At 39.5% G+C, this 25,111-nt stretch overlaps 1 long non-coding RNA gene across 1 annotated transcript; it reads left to right on the plus strand.

Annotated features, from left to right (window-relative positions):
* Positions 1 to 1,159: 1,159 nt before the first annotated feature.
* LOC138916063 (uncharacterized) lies at positions 1,160 to 22,401 on the plus strand. Its single transcript, XR_011422704.1, has 5 exons — positions 1,160 to 1,701; positions 5,723 to 5,813; positions 14,131 to 14,254; positions 21,443 to 21,964; positions 22,260 to 22,401. It is a non-coding gene; the product is annotated as an uncharacterized lncRNA (long non-coding RNA).
* Positions 22,402 to 25,111: the final 2,710 nt, after the last annotated feature.

Below are 25,111 nucleotides of genomic sequence, written 5' to 3' on the forward strand. Positions count from 1 at the left end.
GTCTCCCACCTGTCTGACCACGGGCAGTCACGTAATCTTTAGAAACTTCAATTTCCCGATTTGCAAGGAGATTAACCTGGATTATCTGGGTGGCCCTGAATGTCATCACAAGTATCCTCATAAGAGGGAGGCAGAAGGAGATTCGATGCCCACACACAGAGAAGAAGGTGATGTGAAGACAACAGAGAGATTTCAAGATGCTGGCCTTGAAGACTGAAGTGATACAGCCACAAGCTAAGGAATGCAGGTGGCCACCAGAAACTGCAAGAGGCAAAGAACTGGTTCTCTCCTAGAGGCCACCGAGGGAGGGCGGCCCTGCCAACACCTTGGTTTTGGCTCAGTGAAACTGCAGACTTCTGACCTCCAGAAATGTAAAAGAATAAATTTCTGTTGTTTTAAGGCACCAAATCTGTGAGAATTTCTTCGAGTGGCAGTGGGAATCTAAGACACTTACCATGTGATAGGTGTTGCCAGATAGCCATGAAGAAAACACAGCCTTCGTGGAGCTTATATTCTAACGTGGAAGACAGGCAATGAACAGCTACATAGATGCACAACCTAATGTCAGATAGTCATGCTCTCTCTATACTAAAATTAAAGCAGGGTGGTGGCGGCTCATGGAGCCTGGGAGAATGGTAGGGATGGGTTGGGTGGGGTATGCATGGCTCTGCAGAAGGTACACGGTAAAGGGGTAAGGGCCTTGTATTTTCTTCCAGATATGCCTCTGGGAATTTTCAGTATGTTTCGGAAGCCAGTGGGTTCCTCTTCAACTTGTCCTAGGAGGGGTTCTGGACTGGGGTCCATTGATTGATGTCGCTATCCTGGCTTAGCCCTTCATTTGCTCTGCCCTCGGGAGATTTCTTTAACCTCTCTAGATTTTCACGTCCTTAACCCAGTTTAGATTAATTTATAAGGTTCTCGCTCTTAAAACAAAAACCCAACGCTCACAATCCCTTCCTGCCCGGGGAAGCCACCGTCGGAAACACAACGGCCCCTCGGCCACGGCGATCCCACTCGGGACCACTAGAGGGAGGCGGGCGAGGCGACCTTTGCAGAACTGAAACGTTAAGCAAAGACTGAGGGCGTGTTGTTTTTAAAAAACTCCTTCGCTCATTCCCGTGATCTGCTTCTAATTATACATAGGGCTAGACTCTTAACCACACACATTTCAGCCAATCCTAGATGGCTCAGGCTCCTTTTTCACCCTCAAAGCAGTCAAGCCACAAGCGATGCGCTTTCAGACCAGAGAAGTGGAACGAAGAATCACTGATGCGTCGTCTCACCGCCTTCCCCTGGCGTGAGTCTCCTCGAACTGAGATGCAGCTAATGATAACGTTCCCTGCCAATTCTCCTAACTCTTGATGGCTAAAGCTAGGATTTGATGCAAGTGCCTTTCTAAATTGTTCCGAGAATAATTTTATAATTACTCTTTTCACTTCACGTTCGGTGTTAGAGGCTGGCAAACGATCCTCTCTCCTCCACATCAAAGTAGAAACCAAATAATTGGGAGTTTATGTAATGAAAACCTCAATTTTAGTAGTCTAAAGGGCCTTTTATGAAAAACTACAAGAGAAGATACATTTTGGAGGCATTTTTGCATACGTTGTTAATGCAATATAAGGATATAATAATAACCATTAAGAGACTTTTCTTTTTCCTCCGTTTAATCCTTCTAACGTCTAAATCCAGAAGCTGAAGAAGGTGGAGTATCTAGAAAAAGATTCACTTATGTGTTCATTTAGTAAACCTTTTTCCTTTTAACTTTCCTTTTTCCTTTAACATTTAGACAATATCATTTTCTAAGCTACAGACTTTATTCAGGTTTTTCCAATTACCATTAATTTTTTTTTTTTTTACAGTAAAAGAAGCTCTCGAATGATATGTGGTATTCAGTTGTCGTGTCTCTTTAGTTTCCTTTAAACCAAAACCTTTTCTTGGTTTTACTTTGTCTTTCATGATATTGACATTTTTTAAAAGTACAAGCAAAATCTTTGGTAAAATGACAGTGTTTGGGTTTATCTGATGTTACTTCATGATTAGACGCAGGATGTGCGTTTTGTTAAGAATACCGTAGAAATGATGTGTCTTTCCCAGTACATCCTGGGGAAGCATGTGATGTTGATTGCTCCATCGCTGGTGATGTTAACTTTGGTCTCTTGTTAAGGTGGTAATAAACATATTATGAAAGCTATACTATATATTTACATATAATATATAATATTAATATATTAACATTATAATATATAAGCTAAATATAATGTAATGTATAATAAGAAATGTACTAGGCCAGTGATTCTTAAACTTCTGGGCTTGGGAATACTTTACACTCTTAAAAATTATTGCTAGCTTCAAAGAGCTTTTTATTTTAGTTATATCTATCAATATTTACTATATTACAAATTAAAAAATATTGACTTATTAATTTATTTAAAAGTAACAGTATACCTGTTTCATAGTAACAGGAATGTTTTATGAAAAATAACTATGTTTTCCCAAGCAAAAAAATTAGTGAATAGAATGTCATTGTTTTACATTTTTGCAAACCTCGTTAATGTCTGGCTTGATAGAGAGCAGCTGGATTCTCGTATCTGCTTCTGGATTCAATCTGTTGCAATATATTTTTTAGTTGAAATATGTGAAGGAAAAAGTTCATATGTAATTGGAAGAGGAAGGGGTATTTTATTTAGTAGCCTTTTCAGATGATGTGGATAATCTTTGATACTACACCAAAACTCAATAAGTAATAGTTTCTTAGAGGCTAGTTGCAGTGTAAAATCTGAAACCATATCAGTGAACATTTTGTTCTGTGTTATATTAAAATCCACTGGTTTATCGCGCACTTTGAATGGATCTTTTACCCGTGCATGATTTTGTTAACATCATACACTAGTCATTTGGAAAATGTTGGCTCCCTGACTTATACATATCTTACAAGTGTTGCCATTTCTTTACATAATAACCAAAAAAAAAAAAAATCACATTTGTTAATGTTACTGCTGACCTCGTCGGAAAAGTGTTTAGCCATTGAGAAGCTGTGAAATTCACAGTAGTCGAGGCAAATTTTCCAAAATTTGAGTTTTCACTTGAAAGCATGCTCCCCATTTATCACACAGAATATTAAAAAGATGAGTTTTCGAGTCAAGATTTAATAAAATTAATAAATTTTACTGCTTATTCAAGGACATTTTAAAGTAAAACTTGCATTTTTGTTTTTTTTTTTTTTTTTAAACCAAAAGCACACAGCATTGAAGATGAGAAGGACTGGTATGGTGTGGGGCTATGACCTTGATTTGTGTTAAGGTGCCAGCAGTTTTACACACCATTGCCTTTGTCATTTGTGCAAATGTCAACATAGTGAAAAAGGCAAATAACATCCTAATGTTATTGTAGAAATACTCTGACCTGAAAGTGTCTCAGGGACTTCCAGGGTCTGGGGACCTTCACAAAGGTGAAGACAATGAAACACAAGCATTTATATAATATGCATATTCTGTCCCCCGTGAACTTAACAGACAGTTGAACCAGCAGACCAGCTGACAAGAGGCAGGATGAGGGAAGAGTCTTAGAAGTTACTGGTTATATTTTAGTTCTTGTTTTTGGTCATGAGTGCATAGAGGTTGGTTATATTATAAATCTGTACTGTCCAATATGGCAGCCACTGGCCACGTATGACTACTGATCACCTGAAATGTGACTAGAACTAATTAAGAGATGCTCTAAATGTAAAATACATACCAGATTTTGAAGGCTTCATATGGAGAAAATTGAACGTAAATATCTCATTAATGATTTTAATATTGATTATATGTTGAAATTATAATCTTTTGGATATATTTGGTTAAATAAAATATATTATTAAAATTAATTTCATCTGTTACTTTATACTTTGTAAAATAGGGCCCCTAGAAAATTTAAAGCTACATGTGTGGCTTCCATTATATTTCTACTGGGCATTACTGTTATAAGTAAACACACAGATAAAACTCTGATTATAAAACAAGGACCAGCATAGACCAATGATAATAATGCATTACAAACCAAGGATTAGTTTTCAAACGATTCTGTGCATATGAAGTCAAGGGCAAAAAAAAACCCCTTTATTTAAACAGTATGGTAAAGATTATCTAAATCACTTGATAAAGACTCAGGTTGCTAAGAGAGCACAGAGGGGGCAACTAACCCAGTCTTGGGGAGATCACAGAAAGATCACTTCGCAGAGAAAAAGATGTCTTGGTTGGAACTAAAGGAAAACGAGAAATTTTTCAGGTGAATTAGGTGCAAGTAGGGCTGAAGTAAAAGGATACACCAGGGAGAAGGAACAGAATTTGCAAAGACTCAGCGGCTTTGCTCAGAGCCCACTTGGAGAACTCCAAAATTTATAGGGGCTATTGTAATACTGTTACATCACCACCTGCAGCTATTTACATAAAATTCTGTTTTCCCTGAGGCACTTGTATATAAAAGAGAAGATTTATTTTACTTTCCTACATTTCTCAAAAGAATCATGAATTTAAAATTATATATTTTAAAATCTGGGAAACATCCCGGACTCATACTAAGAGATATGCTATTTAGTTTTATAGACACACATGGCATTTTGCTTATCCACATCTTGCCAAAAATGTGACCTTTCGTCTCCAGGATAGTAAAAACCTGACTCCATAATGCACAGAGCTGCACATGGCTCTCATCAAGAGGGAAAGTAAGAAATAAAAGTCTGCAAAGACATAAAAATGATATTATGGTTAATTCTGCCATGACATCACATCGATATTAGAGTTAATGCTGAATCCAGCAGCGGGATCCCAGAGTGTCAGGACCTTCATTGTTAGCCATCTCCCAGCTTAGTTGCTACCACCTCAACCAAGAGAACAGGCCCGGGTAAATGGTAGAGCATCAATTTAAACTGGTGGTTGGACGCCTCTTCCTTATGTGAAAAGTGTGTCTGAAGTCTTCAGTCTTTCAAAAAACTGAAGACTAGCACGTCTTCAGTGTGCAAATAGTATATTCAAATCCTAAACCAATATCTGAGCTCCCCAATTTACCTTCATAATCATCTCATTCAGACAGCACCCCACAAAAATGGTCCTCATTCTCTACTTATTTGTTTACGGTCCCCTGGAGTGTAGATGCTGCGAGAACTGGGGCCTCATCTGCCTTGTGTGTGCCTGTAGCCTTAGAGCCGAGGACAATATCTGGCACACAGGGGATGCTCAAAAAATCGGGTTGCTGTTGTACTTGTTGTTTAGCTGACCCTGCTGTGTCTTTCTTGACTGGCCACCTACCCAGAAATTGTTCTGTTGGGCATCGTTGAGAATGATAATGTGTCCACTTAACCCAGATGCTCTCTTTCCCCCAGGAGGCTAAGACGACAAGGCTTAGTAACTGGCCTTCAGTAGTTAAGCCATCTGCAACACTGGAAGAGCAGGAGCTGATCGTGAGAGCCGATCCACATCTCTCCCAGCCCCTCCTGTCCTGTGCCTCACAATAACTTCCATGACTCAGTGCCTCCTCTGTGCTGGGCACTTCACAAACGTCGTTCCACATCTTTACAACAACTCTACAAGATGATAGTTATTAATATTGTCATCGTCTCCATTTTACAAATGAGGAAACTGAGGCCACTTGCCCAAGTCCACGCTGTTAGTAATAATGGACCTAGCTGGGATTTGAACCCTGCTCTGATTTCACCCTGGAGTCTGACCTTCTCTTCCATCCACAGGTAATCTGGTCTAAGATTCTGGAAGACCAGCAGCTGGAGGAGGAGAATCAGTATCGTTGGGGGCACTTGGAAGAAAGTGAAAGTGAAGCAGGTAGTCCCAGTGATTTTTATGGAGAAACGAATCTCAGACTTGGAGAAGTCAACTTTGTAATTTGGTGAGAGGCCTTGGAGTTAGTGAGTAGCAGAGCCAGAGTTCAGACTCTCCTGAATCTGAGGTCCATACCGCTTTTTAAAAAAACTAACAATTTTTTTTTGAATAGGCATTAAATCCATGTGGTTCAATAAGTCAAAAGGACCTTCAAAGATAGGCAATTAAAACGTTGGCTTCTATCTGCGTCCAGTACCACTCCCTCCTCCTGCATGTCCCACTCTCATCAGAATCTCATATGTCTTTCCAGTCCAGCTCTAGGCAAACAAAAGCAAATACAAAGGCGAGTTCTTATTTTCTCCCATTTCTTACACAAAAGGTGGCATATTATACACTCCCAAACTATACTCTTCTCATTTAATGGAATATAAAAGTAACTAACACATACGTGGTACTTCTCTGCTGTGTGCCAGACCCAGTTCTAAGCATTTGATGCATATTAACTCATTTAATGCTCTCATCAACCCTATGAGGTAATATCTATTATTATTATTATTAGATAATTAGGTATTCTTATCTGCTATTATTATCTTCATTTTATAGTTGATTATATTGACACAGAAAGGTTAAGTCACTTGCCCAAATCACATAGCTAGGAAGAGGTGGAGCCAGGCTTCCCACTTAGGTGGTCTGGCTGCAACCTCTGGTCTAAGCTGCCTTTCTCATATTATAAAAGGGGAAGACACACCATGAATATATAATATAGATCACATATTATAGAACATCTATTCTCTTTTATATAATATGAATTCTATATTTTCTGTATGCAGTGTTAAATATCTACTATTTCAGTACAGAGAGGGCTTTCTCACTTTTTAAACATCTGTATAGTATTCCATTAAGCTGATAACTGTAATTTATTTAGCTAGTCTCCTACTAATGGATATTTTGGTTATTTCCACATCTTTTGCTATAATAATAATAAAATATAGACTATAATAATCTATACTTATATAATATACAATTATAATATAATATATAATTATAATTAATATGTGATTACAATAAAATAATATAAATGCTACAATAAATATCAAGCACATGTTCATTTCCTACGTGTGCAGGTCTATCTGTGGGATAAATTCTCAGAAGTGAGAATACTGAATCGAAGGCCATATACATTTGTGATTTTGACGGATAGTGCCAAAACGCCTTCCAAGGGACTGTGTACCCTTTACCATCCCCACCAGCCATGGACCAAAGGGCCTGTTTCCCCATGGCTGCACTCACGCAGTATGCTTTTATAAGGCCGCACCCTTAACCACTGCACCATGATGTCTCCTACGGACAAATTAGTTTCAAAGCTGGAAGTGTCCAGGGAAAACTAAACTACGTAAGAAAAGGTCAGAAACTTGACCTGAGTCAAATATCTGGCCAGAAGTTTGACAAATGAGCAGCAAAATGGAAGGTACTTGATAATTATACTCCAGGGAAACAGTTTAAAGACATTTATGCCAATAATTGAGTTTCCATTCTGGATAGCCTGAGTTTCTAAACGGTCCCCTTCCTCTGTGGAGAGAGGAAGGTAGTTGAATTCTAGGAAATGCCGCTGGATTCTGATCACTGGCAGGAAGTGTGCTATCATCTAAGTGACAAGGGGGAGAACTGCTGGTCTGGGCTACTAAAAGCCCTCTGAGCTTATGTGGGATAACATCACCTTTTCTGGTTCATTCTGGTGACCTGGTTGAGTACAAATTGCTGGGAGCTGATCAAAAAGGAACAGGCAGAACCCAGCTTCTGTTGTGGGCTGCGGACCCCCAGGAGCTCGAGATGAGCGTACAGGGTGTTCAGATCTTCCAAGTAAATGCACTGAGCTGCGGCATGCAGTCCTGGGCGATTTTGTTTTTTCTAAATTCTTTTAGAGCTAATGTTTTCCAGATTTTTAATAAGGAGCATATATTACTTTTACAATCAAGAAAAATAAATAAAGCTCATTAAAACAAAACAATTCTTTCTTTCTTTTTCTTTCTTCCTTCCTTCCTCCCTCCCCCCTTCCCTCCCATCTTTCCTTCCTTTCTTTCTTTTCCTCCAAAACAATTCTTTCAAAACAGGCCAGCAGCCTCCTACGTGGTGAGAGTCAAGGGTCCCAGGAAGTTCCTGGCTAACCCCAAGGCCTTCCGTCAGCCTTGTAGCTCTGGGAATACTGCAGATGCAACTCATCTGTAAGATGAGCACCCCTCCCCTTTCAGCTATTCCTCGCTCGTTCTGGAGTGTGCAGGTCCAGGCAGGATTGGGTGGAGAAGGCAGGGATGCTTAGACCTGAACGGGAAGAGGGCACCGGGAGACAGGATAGAGGTGTTTAGAGTGGCTGTGTGTACAGGAGCGAAAAGCAAAGGATGTACTTCTCTGACTTCTCCAGAGTGTCTACAGCCAGCCCTATACATCACCATTGAAAAGAATCCAGAGAGAAGATCTTGATTGCGTGTGGGTTGGTGAACCCCGACTTGCTGGGTGTAGAAATCAATCCAGCCTGTATGGTAGTTTGTTATTACAGATGAAGATTCTAACAATGTAATTCTATTCCTGGGAATTTACCCTGAGGACATAACTTGAAATATGAACAAAGTTGTTTACCGAAGGATAATTGCTGCATTATTAATAAATCTGAAAAATAAGACATAACTTAAATGTCCAATAATAGGGAACTAGTTATATGAATTAGGGTACATACACAGAATGCGATATTTTGCAGCCGTTAAAAAATTTAAGTTATAATTTTAAATGGGAAGCAATGTGCAAAAGTGATTTACTTTATGATTAAAATTATGCAAAAATATGCATAGAAAGAAGACTATAAGGAAAGATACTAAAACGTTAAATGTTAGTCTTTGGATGGTTGGGATTGTGAGACATTTAATATTTTTTCTTTCTTTTCTATAATGAGTACGAATTTTTTAAAATTAAAAAGGTATACTTACCTAAAAACATTGTTAGTAGATTAAGGATTTAACTTACATGTATCCACAGTATGTACATGATTAATTGTATTTCAGTGTATGTACGTAATTAGTAAAACTCTGTGTGTAAAACCGGGCTTTTTTCCTGCACCACCAGTGAACTCGTGAAAGGTTGACTTAGGGTTCAGTGTATGGTCACTGACATCAGTAACAGGTACCAATAAAATACTCCAGTGGGTCTTATTGGAAGTATTTTAAATAATTGAAGATTCATTTTAATTAGTGTAATTTTCACATAAACAATAATAGATTCAATAAAACTCTTAATGTTTTCTTTCCTGATAAGTAGGTTAAACAAACTCCTACAAATTCCATTTATGCTGTTACTTTGCTTGGCAAAATATACCCTCATAGAAAACTCATAGGCCAGTTTCAGAGTGGACGAGACCAGCTCAGATTGGATATTCAAAATTGGTAAGGTTTTATTGTTCCTACACATGTACTTTGTCTAAAGCTTACTAAACTTGAATCTTTTCTTGGGGTAGTGACAGACATCCAACTCTGGGATCTATACACCTCACTTACATTTTGTTAATCATATTTGGACCATTTGCTAATGGTTTTGTGAGTGAGATCTTACTTCCCCCTGTTTCGTTGGAAGGTCAAGGTTTGATCTTGGTTGAACAGATTTTAACCAAGGGTTCAGTGCAAGGCTGTACTCTGGGGATTTATTAGCTGGTAAAGTGAGGAAAAAAAAAAAAGCAGCGGGGGCTCAGGAACCCGCTTCAGAACCCAGCTCACGTATAACGTCAGAGAGGTAACAGTTCAGGGTTATTTATTGTACTCGTGCTACCTATCAGGTGCTGTCCAGTTACTGTAGGGCGGCAAAGATGAACAGCACGATCCTTGCCCGGGGCAGCGGCTATTTACAAACTCCATTATGCTGTCTTAGGAGGTGGCATCCATTAGGGAAGTAAGCTGAATATGAGACAATAGGTAGGAGTAGGGACTGTGGCAAGGCGGAAAGGGCTTCCCAGATTTAGAGGCTTTGGTCTAATCGTATCACTTGGCCCTCTGAGTTTCGAGACAGATTAGCAAAATGGACTTTTTCATAAAATCTCCTGATTTAAAAAAAGTTCTCAACTAATTTACAGTTTTGAAAAACACTGTGACTTCGGATGAAACAAAAAAATTCCACTGGGTCACATTAGACCTGTGGCCAATATGTACTACTTTTGTCTTTGAGGAACAGTCCTGTTGAATGGCAAAGCACTTACAGATGTTTGTGATTGCAGAGTGATATGATAATAACACTTCACAGGTTTATTGAAAATATTTAATGTGGTATTGGGTGTAAAGTACTTGTCACATTGACAGCCGTTGTCATAAATTGGTGATAAAATTCATGTGCCAAGGGTAGACGTAATGAGAGGATGGCACAGACTGTGCAGGGAGAGGTACCAGAGACTTTCCCAGAGGTGGTGATGCCTGAGCACTGTTTTTTGTAACAGCTTTATTGAGAGATAATTCATAGACCATACAATTCACTCACGTAAAATATACAATTCAATGGCTTTTAGTATATTCATAGAATTGTGCAACCATCACATACTCAATTTTAGAACATTTTTATTATCCCCAGAAAGTAGCTTTGTACCCATTAGCAGTAACTTCCCATTTCCCCCAACTCTTCCAGCCCTAGGCAACCACTAATATGTACACCTTCTATTTCTATAGGTTTGCCTATTCTGGCCATTTAATGTAAATGGAATCTTACGATACGTGGTGCTTTGTAACTGGCTTCTTTTACTTAGCATGATTTCAAGATTCATCCATGTTGTAGCATGTATCAGTACTTCATTCTCTTTTAGTGCCAAATAATATTCCACTGCATGGATTTGCCACATTTAATTTATCTATTTAACAGTTGCTGGACAACTGGGTTATTTCTATTTTTGGCTATTGTGAATAAAGCTGTTATGAACGTTCGTATACAAGTTTCTGTGTAGACGTGCTTTCCTTTCTCTTGGGGCTACACCTAGAAGCAGAATTGCTCGGCTAAGCATTGCTGTGAATGATAAATAGAGCTTTTAGGTTGAAGAGGCAGGGAGAATCAGGGGAGAGAGAGAGGATGGGCGAGAATTGGGAGGATATTTTGCATTTTGAGCAAAACCATGGAGGTGTAAAAGAAAAAGGCATATGCAGGAAGCTTGAAGTGGCTGTATATGGAAAAAGGGATGAGAAATAGGGCTAAAGAAGAAGAGGTCAGGCCATGGTGGGCTTGTTGGTCTATACTTTCTTCTGAAGGTACTAGAGCCACTGAAAGGCTGAAAGCAAGGCAGGAGCAAGATCACTCCAGAGGCCACATGGAGGATGGATTTGGTTTCAAAGCTGGGACCCTACCTGGCAGGCAGCTCTGGTCAACATCTTACTACCTGCAGAGAATTTTGCTCTTCAGAGATATCCACGTTAAATATTTGGACTGGCTTCTCGCAACCAAAATACTGTAATATGGATCCGTGATATGTGATATATTTATAATACAGTTAAGGAAGTTTTAAGATAAGCGATATTGTTGTCTTAGAAGACATTGCAACATGGGGCAAGGCTTATTTATGTTGGTGCCAAAATGTGTTTGGATTAGGTTTTTGAAAGTGAATGTGCCAGTTTGCTTAGATTCTTTTTTTTTCCCCCTGCAGCAAGAAATATTCATTTTGGCCCATAAAAAGTATACCAGAATTGTGATTGAAATGGAGAAGATGACTCATGACTTGAATGTGAATCTTCTGGAATTAAAATTCCTTCTGCATTGGTAGCTCTTAACAATGGGACATTCAGAGGGTGCTCCTTGTTTATTCCAGGTTGAAGGACAAGAACCTGAATTGAGATGTTGTTATTCAGAATGAATATTTTTGTGCCCTTATGCTATGGGAATTATTAGACACTATTAAAAATGCTGTTGTGTATTGCGTCTTTCAAAGCTGCAAATATCAGGCTATGATTGATTCTCTTCTGAGTTTTATTTAATATGTTTTCCAGTCGTTTTCATTTAAGGGCCTTCAAAAATAATATTTCTCTATGCTAATTCCAAATTGAATTTAAGACTGACTATCAAAACAGCTTGTAGCTGCTTTTTAATTTCCGTATTTACTTGGTAAACAGCAGAAGTGGAGCAATATGAAAGGGTTTGGAAAAGGTATATAAAGCCTTCTAGTTTCCATTTTCTAGTGTTTAATTTATTGAATTTGTTTTCTCCTTTTTGAAATTAAATACAGGTTGGGAAAGTTTAAAATGCTATCAATATATGTTCAGTCCACAAATACTTATTGAATACCCACTGTATGTCAGACACTATGGGTGGTTTGGGGGATAAGATCACTAAGATAAAGGTCCCTTTAGAGGTGTTTATGACCTACTGGAGGAGATGAGAAACATACACAAATGGCTGTGCTGGGAGATAGAACTGGATAGGGCCCAGGAGTGGCACAACTGAAGTGCATGGGGTGTAGCCGATTTTTTTTTTGGTGAGGAAGAGTGGCCCTGAGCTAACATCTGTGCCCATCTTCCTCTATTTTCTATGTGGGTCTTCGCCACAGCATGGCTTGATGAGTGGTGTAGGTCCGTGCCCAGGATCTGAACCTGTGAACCTGGGCTGCCAGGGCCACCAAAGCAGAGTGTGCTGAACTTAACCACTATGCCACCAGGCCGGCCCCTATAGCTGATTTTTATGGGTGATTTAATAAGGGTTGTGCAGAAAGGGGCCTGTGGTTGAATATGTTAGAAAGTACCAGTTTAAACAAAATTAAATGGGCATTATAGTACAATGGCTGTGTCTGGGTCCAAAACCTGCAGCTTTCACTTACCTGTTGTGTGATTTTGGTCAAATTATTTAACCCTAGAGTTTCCTCATCTGTAAAATCAATGTATTCCATAGAACTGATAGTGGGGATTAAATGAGACAAGACGTGTACAGTGTTTAGAACAGCCTGGTGTAGAGTGAGCTCTCAGGAATGATTATTCTGGTAGCGCAGGACTTCTCAGAACCCAAAGTACTAACATGTGTTCTGTATCAAAAAGAGAGAGAGAGAGAAATCACGTGACTTCTCCCAAACCTGTTTGACCACACAACACTTTTTGTTTCTTTGTTTTAAATAGAGCATCTCAAGGAGCTAGTGGTCTAAGGAACAGATTTTGATAACCCTGGGACAGGAAGATCAGAGGTTAAAAAGCCAGCATTTAGGCTGAGCCTTGTAAGATGGGAGTGACTTAGTCAAATAAAGATGGAGTACAGAATATTCTAGGCAGAGAGGAGTCAAAGCAAAAAAACCCCCAAAGTATCATTATAATTGAGGGCAGCAAAAATCTTTTGTAGAAATATATTTATTCATGGGGAAAAAAATGGACTTACTGTTGGAAAGGATAAAAGCCAAAATGATTGTAGTGGACAGTTGCTGTTTTGGCCTGCCAGGATCCATCCCCCATTCTTCAGGAAACAGCATCAGAATTTTCCTCGGGTGAGTATACTGTGAAGCCATGGAAGCGCCCGCCTCCGAGCCTCTTGTTTGTACTGCTGTATCTTTCCATTCTGAGGTTCCTCATTCACATCTCCCCTTGTGTTCCAAGTATTAGAAGGGCTGTAGGCATATTTTTTAATCCAATCCAGGGAAAGTTGAGTTGGGAATACATTTAGTTTGTGTTTCAGTGGATATATTTATGTGGTTCATAGTCACTGGGTTATAGTTCAGCATTTGCTGGCTTCGCGATGTGATTCCTGACGTCCAGGAACACTCCTACTGCCCACGGTGGTGACCCATCTGATATGGCAAGAGGATGCGGACAGCAAACTGGTTAATGAGCATCATCAATTCGAAGAGTATTTAAGATGAGTCAAGTTTGGACAAGAAAACTTGAAATATCTTGAAATCATCTAGCTCATATGCAGAAGAAATTTGAGAGAAGTCCCAAATTTGGCAGTAATAATATATTAATAATAACTTGGCATAAAAATATACAGAAAATTACTAACAACATGTTGTGAAGTTGAAAGAATGTTTTAAAGCTGACAGTTGTATAAAAAACAAATATTGATCAACTATAGTAGAAGGACTGAATTATCTCTCTATTCTCCTTAAAAAATGATATTTTGAAGTCATTGTCGTGTGAAGAAGTGATTAAGGAGTGTTCAGCCGAAACTTGTCGGGGAAAAAAACCAATAAAAGAGACATTCCAGGAAGGGTTTTGTGGTGATTGTGATATTTCTTTGTTTTTGGGATTTGTTATTTGTTATTTCTTTTCTTGTTTGAAATATTTTCTTTCAATATCTAGAATTGAATTTGTAATTTTGTCTTCTTTTTCTTAAACAGGGACCCCAAACTGAAAAAGTATTAGAACTCAACAAAACTTGATCTGCCTTTGGAAACAACCCTTCTCATCACACTCACTTTGTGACATTCAGGTGGTGCTGACTGCATCCCAGACTCTGGAAGGGTAAGTCTTTCCAGGCTGGCCAATGTTGCATTGCATTCAACTGGTGGGAGAGAATGGTTCAGGGGTTCAGGGTCACGTGACCCAATCAGAGCCAAAGAGATTCCATCCTCAGGCTTGTTTCTGGAAGCCGGTGCGTTGGGAAGCAGGTCCTTGCCTAACATGAGCAGGGCTGCTGTGGCAGGGGCACAGAGGGAGGAGTCATACTATATGTCTAAAAATGATGAAGTTATAAATCAAGGTACCAAGCTGGTTAATAGGATATATTCTGTCCTTCTACCATGACAAATATACCTTCATAAGGACAAAATCAAAACATGTGTAAAGCTATGATTTTTATATGACTGAAAATTGTCAAATACCCAAAGACAAATGAATTGAATTTTTATTGAGCATCATTGGGCATTCTGTTAGTGTCCTTGTGATGATTAGATGAGTAATAAAGTAAACACAGAGATATATACCATAAGTTATTATATATTTATTCCATAAACATTATTTTCCTTTTGTTTATGTCAGCAAAAATCACTATTTTATTATCAAAGTTTTCTCATAATTTATATTTTATTGACAGTAATGATCAAATGAATTAGAAAAATAAAATTTGAATATATTTTCCTCAAAAAATGTAGAATAAGGTAAATGTAAATTTTTAAAAATTAATGATGTTTGTTTTCAAAAAGTTATTTTTCTTTTAAGATTTTAAAGATTATTTATTAAAATAAAAAGTACGTATTATAGTTAATTAATATCAAAGATTATAAATCAAAGATATAGAAATATAGCTTAAATTTTATATTACTTTTGAAATTTTAATTTAATCTTATTAAATTAAAAAAATTATTCATAATTTTAGTGTCCAGTGTTCATCTAGTTGCCGTTGTATTAAATCAGAATCACATTTGTGCATGTAACAATCTAAACTTGTGTAAAAAATTTGAATATGAATTCTTTAATATTGTAAAATGTTTCTCAGCTACCATGTGCAAATATTGCAAAAATCTCCCTAACATTGGCTTGCTCTGTAGCGATAAACTGGGACATGAAGAAATGGAAGAAAAAGAACCCTTGGCACTGCTGGGAATTAATATTTCATTTGCAAGATTTATTGCATTCATATCGGTTGAAAGAAAAGATTTGACAAATGAATTAATTGGTCTTTTCTCTTACCTAAGCTCTTCCTCCTTTCAAATCCTCCCTACACTTCCAAGCACTGTCAGTAGGACACTACAAAATTTCATAACATTCAGGTGCGGTTAATTTGAGGAAATGGAGCAAGAAGTGGGGAGAAGTTTATTTTACTGGAGCCTCTTGTGTTATGCACAAAAGTGGATGTTTAGGATTTTTTTTTTTATTGAGGTCGGAATAGTTTATAACATTGTGAAATTTCAGTTGTACATTACTATTTGTCAGTCACCATATAAGTGTGCCCCTTTACCCCTTGTGCTCACCCCCCCAACCCCCTTCCCCCTGGTAACTACTAATTTGCTCTCTTTGTCCATGTGTTTGTTTATCTTCTACGTATGAGTGACATCCTACAGTGTCTGTCTTTCTCTGTCTGGCTTATTTCGCTTAACATAATACCCCCAAGGTCCATCCATGTTGTTGCAAATGAGACAATTTTGTCTTTTTTTATGGCTGAGTGGTATTCCATTGTATATATATATATATATACACACCACATCTTCTTTATCCATTCATCAGTTGTAGGCACTTGGGTTGCTTCCACGTCTTGGCTATTGTGAATGATGCTGCAATGAACATAGGGGTGTATAAGTCTCTTTGAATTGTTGATTTCAAGTTCTTTGGATAAATACCCAGTAGTGGGATAGATGGGTCATATGATATTTCTATTTTTAATTTTTTGAGAAATCTTCATACTATTTTCCATAGTGGCTGAACCAGTTTTCATTAGGATATTTTTTTTTTCCTTCCCCCAAAGACCCCCGGTACATAGTTGTGCATTTCTAGTTGTGGGTCCTTCTAGCTGTGGCATGTGGGACACCGCCCCAGCACGGCCTGATGAGCAGTGCCATGTCCGTGCCCAGGATTCGAACCGGCGAAACCCTGGGCCGCCAAAGCAAAGCATGAACTCAACCACTCGGCCACGGGGCTGGCCCCTGCATTGGGATATTTTTAAATGACTATAGATAGAGTTATGTGTATGTTTGTGACAAGTGGAATCCTCCAAACCATGAGGCCCAGGCCAGGGATGCCTCATGTCTCTGGGAAGAAAGAACCGCTATGGGATGACCATTCTGTTGCTCCCCAGAATTCCTGGGTACACTCTTGCTACCTTAGTCTCCTGGGTATGCTTTTCCTCTCCAGGGTTGGAGAAGTGGGGGTGGAGAGAGCTGTGAGTGACAGGACGTGATTTTTGCCCTCAGTCTCACTACTCTCAAAAGCTATTTTCTGTCTCTCTCAAGGACTATCTGTATAATCTCTGTAATGACTTAAGTATTTAAAAAGACTGACTGCAGCTAGCTTCAGATTTCCGGGTTGGGGGTGGTGAGGAGACAATCCCTGAGGCAAGGAATTGTGAATGGTGTGGCTATCTGTTTGCAATAGGAAGAGAGAAGATTGCAGAAAAAACAAACAGGAATTAATATCTTGATAAATTATCCTGCCACAGTGGCATGGCTACTTGCTTCTCAAGTGGTGAGAAGGTAAAATTCAGTTGTTGCTTTCAGCCCCTGAATTACAATGGGGGTTATTCTGGAAATCAGGTTAGAAAAATGGAAACATATTACAGATAAAACCTACAAATCTCACCACTTGGGAGTGATACAGCTTCGAGGGCCACATGACAAGGGGTCGGAGTGTGGGCCACGATCACAAGGTCTTCAGTCAGAGAGACTTTCCCAGAAGCACGGGGTGACAGTCTCTCTCCAGGAACAGGTGCCGTTTAATAGGACAATGACTAACTAGCCAGTTGTATTTTAGTAAGCTTGGCATGAAAAGAGGGGATGTTTTGCATCAGATCGAGCAGGCATAATTACAATGTAGGTTAGAAGAGCGGTAAAAAAAAAATTAGGCCCAGAGGAAAAAATATCAAAAGTAAATTGTAATTTTATGTTGTGAACTAATTGGAAGCTTTAAATGGCAATTGAAATGCTTTCTGGGCCTCAGGGAGATGATTCGGCCTTCTTCAGGATGTTTGAACTTAATTACCAGGTGCAGCAAGAGCCGAATGAGTTTTGTAAAAATTACTTAAAATAATCATGTTGGGCACCAGAAATGGTTATATTTATCTAAGGGCCTTAGCACACCTTTCAAGTTAAAAGATAATTTGCATCATTGAAAATTTAGTAGAATTTTAATACGTCTACAGATGAGTGGGAGGATGTTCGAAAAATGTGCTCTGTACCTGTCAGGAATTCACTGGGGTTTAAAAATGTATACGGATTCTTCTAGAGTGGTATACTAGTATATTGGTAGCAAACTGTTTTTATATTCTTAAAAATATTTTTAAAAGGTAAAAGTAATATAATAATATAGAGTTTTCAAAAAACAGAAAAAAAATTATCTAGCATCTTACCAGAATTCCTTTTTTGTACAAGAACTCATCTTTTTATAAACCTTTGTGGCATATGGTTTTCATATTGTTATGCAATTTTGTATCATGCTCTTTTTTCCTGGATTATAAAGTGTTTTTTCTTATGTTGCTACCTATCTCACATTTTAATTTAAAATTTTAATGATTGCATCGTATTATTTCTAGGAGATGTGCCAAAAATTTACTTAACTATTGTCTGTAAGATAAAATGTTTAGCTTTTTCCCAATTTTTGCCATTAAAAATAAAAATGCAATCAATGCACTGTGTGCAAAGTGCCCCTCCTTCATCTCTTGTTTTGGTTCCAGACTTCCAATTATTTCCAAGAAGTGGGATTAATGGGTAAAAGGGTATAGGACATTTTCTTGGCCCTGAATATATATGGTTAAATTATTTTACAAAAGAGTTGTTCCAATGAAATAAAATGCTACAATATTTCAGACTGGCACATGCTTTGTACTCACTAGCAATTTGTCTTTCTCTCTCTTTTCTTTTTGTCTAATTTAATAATAGCTGTCTTTTAATTTAGGTTTCTTTAATTGTGAGCTGAGCTAAATATTTTTGCTAATGTGTATTTTTTATGTCCATTATGTATTTAGTACTTAAAGATTAACTCCTCTCATGTGAAACTAAATTCAATTGATGACAAATTCATTAAAAGTTTCTGAAAATTTGTTAGAAGAAAGTAATTATACTCCCAATTTAAGTGAACAAAACTTTTAGTTATATTTAAATTAGAAATGGAATGTTTCTAGTGAAGGTTATTTAATAGTTTTAGATAACTATTTTCTCTGGTTACCTCAATCTCAAACTAATTTCCCTCAAAATGTTAATAAGGATTCACTGAAAAAAGTTCCGTGATCAAATAAATTGGGGGAGACAGCAGGATGATGGGCGAAAAGAACCCTTCCTATGATCAGTGCTAAAAGAGCCTAGATGAATTGAATTGTTTAATTCCATATTCCCAGTTGGTAGGATCCCAATCTCTGTTTCAAGGGAACTGACTCCAGCCTCCTCCTGGGCTTCACAAAGCATATTAGCATATTAAGAAGCTCACATTAGACCTGTGAGGTCCTGTGCTAAAGAAATGTGTTTAATAGTCACTTGGTCATACTATTTACATTTTTAATGGTGTGATCAAGAGAGGTACCTAGGACCTTCTTCCCTTTGAAAAGAGGCGTTTTTCCTCCTTTGACTCTGCCCCTTTCTGCCAAAGCCAAATGAGTAGCAAAGGGGGTGTGGGAGCAGGGGTTGCCTGTCTCGGTCTTAGGCAGAAACCTTCATTGCCTTGGGTCCAGGTATTCTTACCCTTCTTGTTATTAAGTGCTGTATCTGTCTATAGTGCTGGTAATGGTTGAGGATGCTTGAGAGTGCATTAGAACATCACAGGTGCTTTAGAAGAACATAATAGAACCTCTAATTATGTTTATTTTTCATCTTTTGGATATTTGTATTTCTACATGTGTTTCATAAAGTAGTGTGTGTTTGTGATAAATGAACATGTGTTAGGGCTACATGCTCAAGTTTGTGTATCAGTGATCTAAATGGCTAGGAATAAGTTTTGAGCTTATAAGGAAATTGTTAAAGAGGGTGTTCATTCATTCATTCAAAAAAATACTTCTGGAGCAAATACAGAAGGTCAAACCTACTAGGCACTGAAGACATTGTAATAAACAAGGGTCCCTACCTTCATGGAGGTTTTAGGACTCAGGCCAGAGGGACAAAAGACATTCTGGTACCTTATGTGTAATGGATATAGCTCATCAGACAAGAACATTGAGATTTGGAGCATACTTTTTACCTGGAGTATCCGCTCTGTATATGTCCATTCCAAATTGTGGTGGCAGCCAATGACCTGTTAAGAATTTGGGACTACTATTTCCTGCTCATCTCTTTCTTTCTGTATCTTTCCTTATTAAAGATACGATGCATGATATGCTTGATTCTAATATCTGTGATTCTCAAAACAGTGTACTTTAGAATTTGTCTAGCTAAGAGGTTCATCGTTATATGAATTGTCCAATTGATTGATATCAACTTGGGGTCATGTGATGGTGTGCTGGTTTGCTAGAGCTGCTGTAACCAAGTACCAAACCTGGAGTGGCTTAAACAACAGAAATTTATCGTCTTCCAGTTCTGGAGGCTAGACGTCCGCGAAGGTGTTGGCAGATTTGGTTTCTTTGGAAGGCTCTGAGAAAGGATCTGTACCATCTTGCTCTCCTAGCTTCTGGTGGTTTGCTGGCAATCTTTGGCATTCCTTGGCTTGTAGATGCATCATCCCGATCTCCGTGTTTGTCTTCACACGGCATTCTCTCTGTATATGTCTGTCTCTGTGTCAAAATTTCCCCTTTTTATAAGGACATCAGTCATATTGGATTAAGATCTACCCTAATGACCTTACATTAACTTGATCACCTGCAAACACCCTATTTCCCAATAAGATCACATTTGTAGGTACTGGGGTTAGGACTTTAACATCTTGTGGAGGGACACAATTCAACTCATAACAGATGGTTAGAATGTCCTGGCAGATGGAAGGATGGCTTGACAAATGCCACCATGATGATTTTATACTACAATATTTTGTATGTTAGTTTTAATTAACCTGTCTTCTTTAAAGGGATCATTTTGTTAAATATATAATTCTAATCTACTTAGATAAAGATTGGGTGTTGACGTGATTCCAATTAAGATTACGCAATATGTTGGCATTCTATCTGTTTGGTACTTGTAGTAAGACAAATGGCTGAGCAGTGGCTGAGCTCACGCCTCCTATGTAATAACATTCATGGAGAATGGAGTCTGATCATTGTGGGGAGGCACATTTCCCATCTGATGCTGTTGGTGCAGACTACTGCAACCTTTTCTAGGTCCAGACAACTAGTTCTAATAGCCTTAAATCTTATTCCTTGAGATTTTTCTACCCCTTGGAGGAATGCAGACTAATTGCTTCTGCTTCCTTTACCCTGGCCTCTAAGTTGTCCCCAGACGTTCTGAGACTTTACAACATGCTCAAAAAAAGGGAAAACATATACACAGAATAGCATGTAGTCTGATAATATGGTTCTTAAATGCTGCTGCCTGGGTTGGCTGCAACAGAATCACCAAAGGGAATGAAAATACTGATTCCCAGGCTCCACCCATGGAAATTCTGATTCAGAGTGCCTGGGACTGGGCATTAAAAATACATGGTTCAGAAACCAGTAATTTAGGAGTTACAGCTTGCTTATCTTCTCCTTCCCATTTCGTTCTTCCCAGTAACAGAAGCCATCTGCCCTACTCTATTTGGGGGTACGTTCATGCATGCCGAGACTTCTAGAAGTCTAGATTCTGGACTCCAAGTTGTAGAAAGAGCTGAGAATCCGCAGGGTGACAGTGTGGTGTAATAGTTTAGATCCTGTACAATGGATTCTGCCACTGGCTAGGCTGGGTGACCTTGGGCTTATCCTCTCTGGGTCTCAGTTTCTTCATCTATAAAAGTAGTGAGAGCAACCTCATAAATTTGTGAACTTTAAATGAGTTCCTATGTATAAAGTACTTATGATAGTGCTTGGTACATAGCGATCTCTCAATCAGTTTTGCTAGTACTATCATGAATATTTTCCTTCCTTTCTAAGATTCAATGTCTAAATTCCAGTTTCCTGTCTGAGGAGCTACTACTTTCTGGGAGACTGACAACAGGAATGACACATTTGAGTCAAAGACCAGCCCTTGCCACAGGACAAGTTAAACCATCTCTATACTCCCTATCCGGGAATGTGTGGAATTACCCTAAAGTAGTGACAAGAAAACCATATCAGAATATAGGAGGTCGTGAGTCTATAATCGGCATAGGAGGTACAGTTGTGGAGGTTCCTCGTAGCTCCGGTGATGGAGTCCTGGTTCGCTGTGCAGACCTGCAGTGAGACCCTGGAGACACCTGGGCAAGCGGTAGCCTCTTCCCTCTTACTTGTCCCCTGTTTGTCCAGTTAATGGCATTGGGCTGCTGGTTCTTGAGCTATGTTCCAGTCTCAAGCTGGATCTGGAGTCCTACCCTGAACCCTGCCCACATGGCTGTAATTCATGCCACCCACCCAGCCCTCATGGATCTTGCTCTCCAGGGTGACAGATCCTATCCTCGTCATGCTGGCACTGGTTCCGAACCTGTTGGAAAAATGTGGTAAGTGGTGTGGGGAACTGCAGGGGATTGTTGGTGCCTCAAGAGATTTGGGAAGCTGTGTTTTGCTATTGAAAATGTGATAGATATGGGAAATGTCATGAAAATACATTGGCACCATAAACACAGAGGTGGCATAAGACAAGACATATATGTAAGTGACAATAATTTTTATCTTAGAGGGGATACGTTATTCAGTACTTTCTGAAGTTGTTATCCACGCTAGGACTCTCTGGGGAAACCTGCTGTTCTTGACTGAGGATTCTCAATTCATGCCCTGTAAATCTCTTTATTGCAGGTCTTACTACACTCTATGCATTTGATTATCTGCCTGTTTCTTTGCAAGACTGTGAGGCCCTCACTGATTCATCTTTACATCCTGACCACTTGACAGAGTACCTGGCATTCAGTAGGTGCTCAATAAATGTTTGCTAAATAAATGAAAGACTTAAGTAACTTTTTTATTAAACCACATGATGAAGCTATCAAACATTAAAAATAATAAGAAAGATGGAAACTAAAGAAATAGTCAAATAAGGGGAGTGCCCAAATAAGTTATGACCAGAACCATATGACAGAATTTTATGATGTAAATAATTATGTTTTCAAAGACTGTTAATGATATGAAGTAGTACTCATGTTAAGTTGAAAAGCAGTATTTAAAACTCTATGGTGTAATCCCTATTTTATAAAGGATGTTCTATATCTCAGCGCATGTATACATGAGGGCATAAAATGTAATTGCGTGTATATATTAGATGTACAGAACCAAGGCAGGAAGGAAACAGACCCACATATGATCTGTGATCATCTCTCCTTGGTGAACTAGTTTTTATTTTCTTTTATAGAAACATCTATATTTATTTTACAAATTTTCTGCATGTATCTTCATGTTCTGAGAGAAAGTGATAGAGTGGATTAAAAAATAAAATACAAACTCAGAAGTCCTCATCAAGAGTTGCAAACGCTGTTCTCGTGGGGAGTAAAAAGGAGGATGGGATCATTTATTACTGCAAGGTGAAGTTAGAAATTTATCCTCAGGACCTCAGGCCTTAAAGGAACCCTCTGCAGGCTCCTTTCTAAAAGTGGCTCCTTGAAAGAACCCCACCCACCCCGCGATGACCTGGGTCAGCTTGGCTGGTGCCTCCTAAGGAATAGCAGATGCTTTAATTTTGCTGTGTTTCCCCTATTACAATCCAAGGTGCCGCAAGGACAAGAACTCTACACAGAGCTGTCCCCAAGTGATGGCCTCCACCCTTGTTTCGCCATGGCAGGCTCCTTCTCTGGGTGGAAAGGCAATGGCAGCAGCCAGAGAGGGAAACATAACACACCCAGGTGCCTGTGTGGAGTAGCTTGTCTAGTCACAGTCTAAAACCTTCGGGCAAATGATTTCTTATTTAGAAAGAAAAATAATATTGCAAAGATTCTTAGTGAGGCTATTGGCACATTCTGGGGCTAACTTTAGGAGGGGGTGGGGTTGCAGAATTGGCTGTGATAGAGGAAGATGAGGAATGGGCCGAGGCATCTGAAAGGAGAGGTAGGCAAGGAGAGCGGGAAAGGAGGCTCAATTTATACCTGGTATCTAGGTCATGCTGACTTGCTGGGAGCCAGGGGCTTAGTGTGGACGGTGAGGCAAACGCAGAACTGGACATGGCTCGGGACAGTGCTTCTCGGATTTTAACGTGCACACAAATTGCTGGGGGTCTCATTAAAACACAGCTTCTGATTCAGTCTGTCTGGGGGGGGGGGGTCCTGAGAGTCTGCATTGCTAACAAGTTCCGAGGTGATACTGATGCTGCTGGGCCACAGACCACACCTTGAGAAGTGATGGCTTCAGAGATGGAGGAGACAAAAAAGCTGGGAGTGGGTGAGAGGAATGTGGTTTACCTCATTGCCTGGGCATGCAAGGCCGGCTGGGATTCTCTAGTGATGGGAGAAATTGTTTGATCAAGTGGGAGGCTATCTGCTTACAGCCAGTAGTACGTGGGAAGCCATGTGGTGTGGTGGACAGAAGATCAGGATTTTGAGTCTTGTCAACATGGGTGTGAATCCCAAGGAGCTTGCTGTTTATCTTGTAGGGGATGGGGAGGCTTTGGAGGGTTTAAGCTTCTACTGGTCAACAACTTCCTTGACCTGGCTAAGAGCCTCGTTCGTGCTTGAGATATGGCCAGGCCATCAGTGGAAATGGCCCATTGCCACCATCCTGGCCAGGCTGAGGGATGACTCCTGCCCAGAACCACTTGCCCAGAAAGAGAAGGGTTGGAAAGGCCAGACGTCTAGCTGTGGTCAGGGTACACACTCAACCCTCAGGGCCCCTTCCGTAATGAGGTCTACTTCCTGGCCTATGTTATCTGTGCCTTACATCCTCCATGGACCAGTGGTATCTGCATCACCTTGTTAGAAACACAGAATCTTTGACTCCATCTCAGACCTGAATCCGAGTCCTCATTTTCACAAGATCACCAGTGATGTGTGTGCACACTTAAATTTGAGAAGCACTGCCATACAAAACTCTTCTGCTGGCACACTTCAATCCAGGGAAAGGAACTCAATTAACGAATTAAATGAATACTTACACAGCCTTCCTATGGGCAGGGCAACGTTCTGAGCACATTTCCAATATTAACTCTTCTAATAACCTGTCAATCACATTATTACATTCTCCTCTTGCCTGTTGCCTGTGTCAGGGCCACCCTGCAATGTCTAAGAAGGTGGCAGGCACCCTGTCACATGGAGTCCCTACAGTGGTCTGGCCAGTTGGGAGTTGACTGGAGCCTCTTTCTGGGACTCAGCAAAAACCAGAGCCTAGTGTGGGCGGGGAAAGATTTGCACGCGAGGGAGCACACTATCTGGAATAGTCCTTTGTAAGTATTTTGGAAAGCTTTCTGGGCTCTAATTGCATTCCAGAAATGGGGTTAATAGATTGGCTTCCATCTTCTCTCCAACCTCCACGGGGAGGGAAAAAGTTGCTGTTTCAAAGCTCAGATCATGCCTAAAGGGTGAGTCTCCGGAGGGGAGGACTGGATGGGGCCTTTCCAGCATCTCACTCTCAGGGTGTGGGACTTTTTGCTGTGTCGATTGGTGGTTTAAAGCTTGGACTCTGGAGAAAGACTTCCTTGGATCAAGTCCGCTGTGTCCTGCCCATTGCTA

The sequence above is a fragment of the Equus caballus genome, chromosome 1 (assembly GCF_041296265.1).
Source record: "Equus caballus isolate H_3958 breed thoroughbred chromosome 1, TB-T2T, whole genome shotgun sequence".
Lineage (NCBI taxonomy): Eukaryota > Metazoa > Chordata > Mammalia > Perissodactyla > Equidae > Equus > Equus caballus.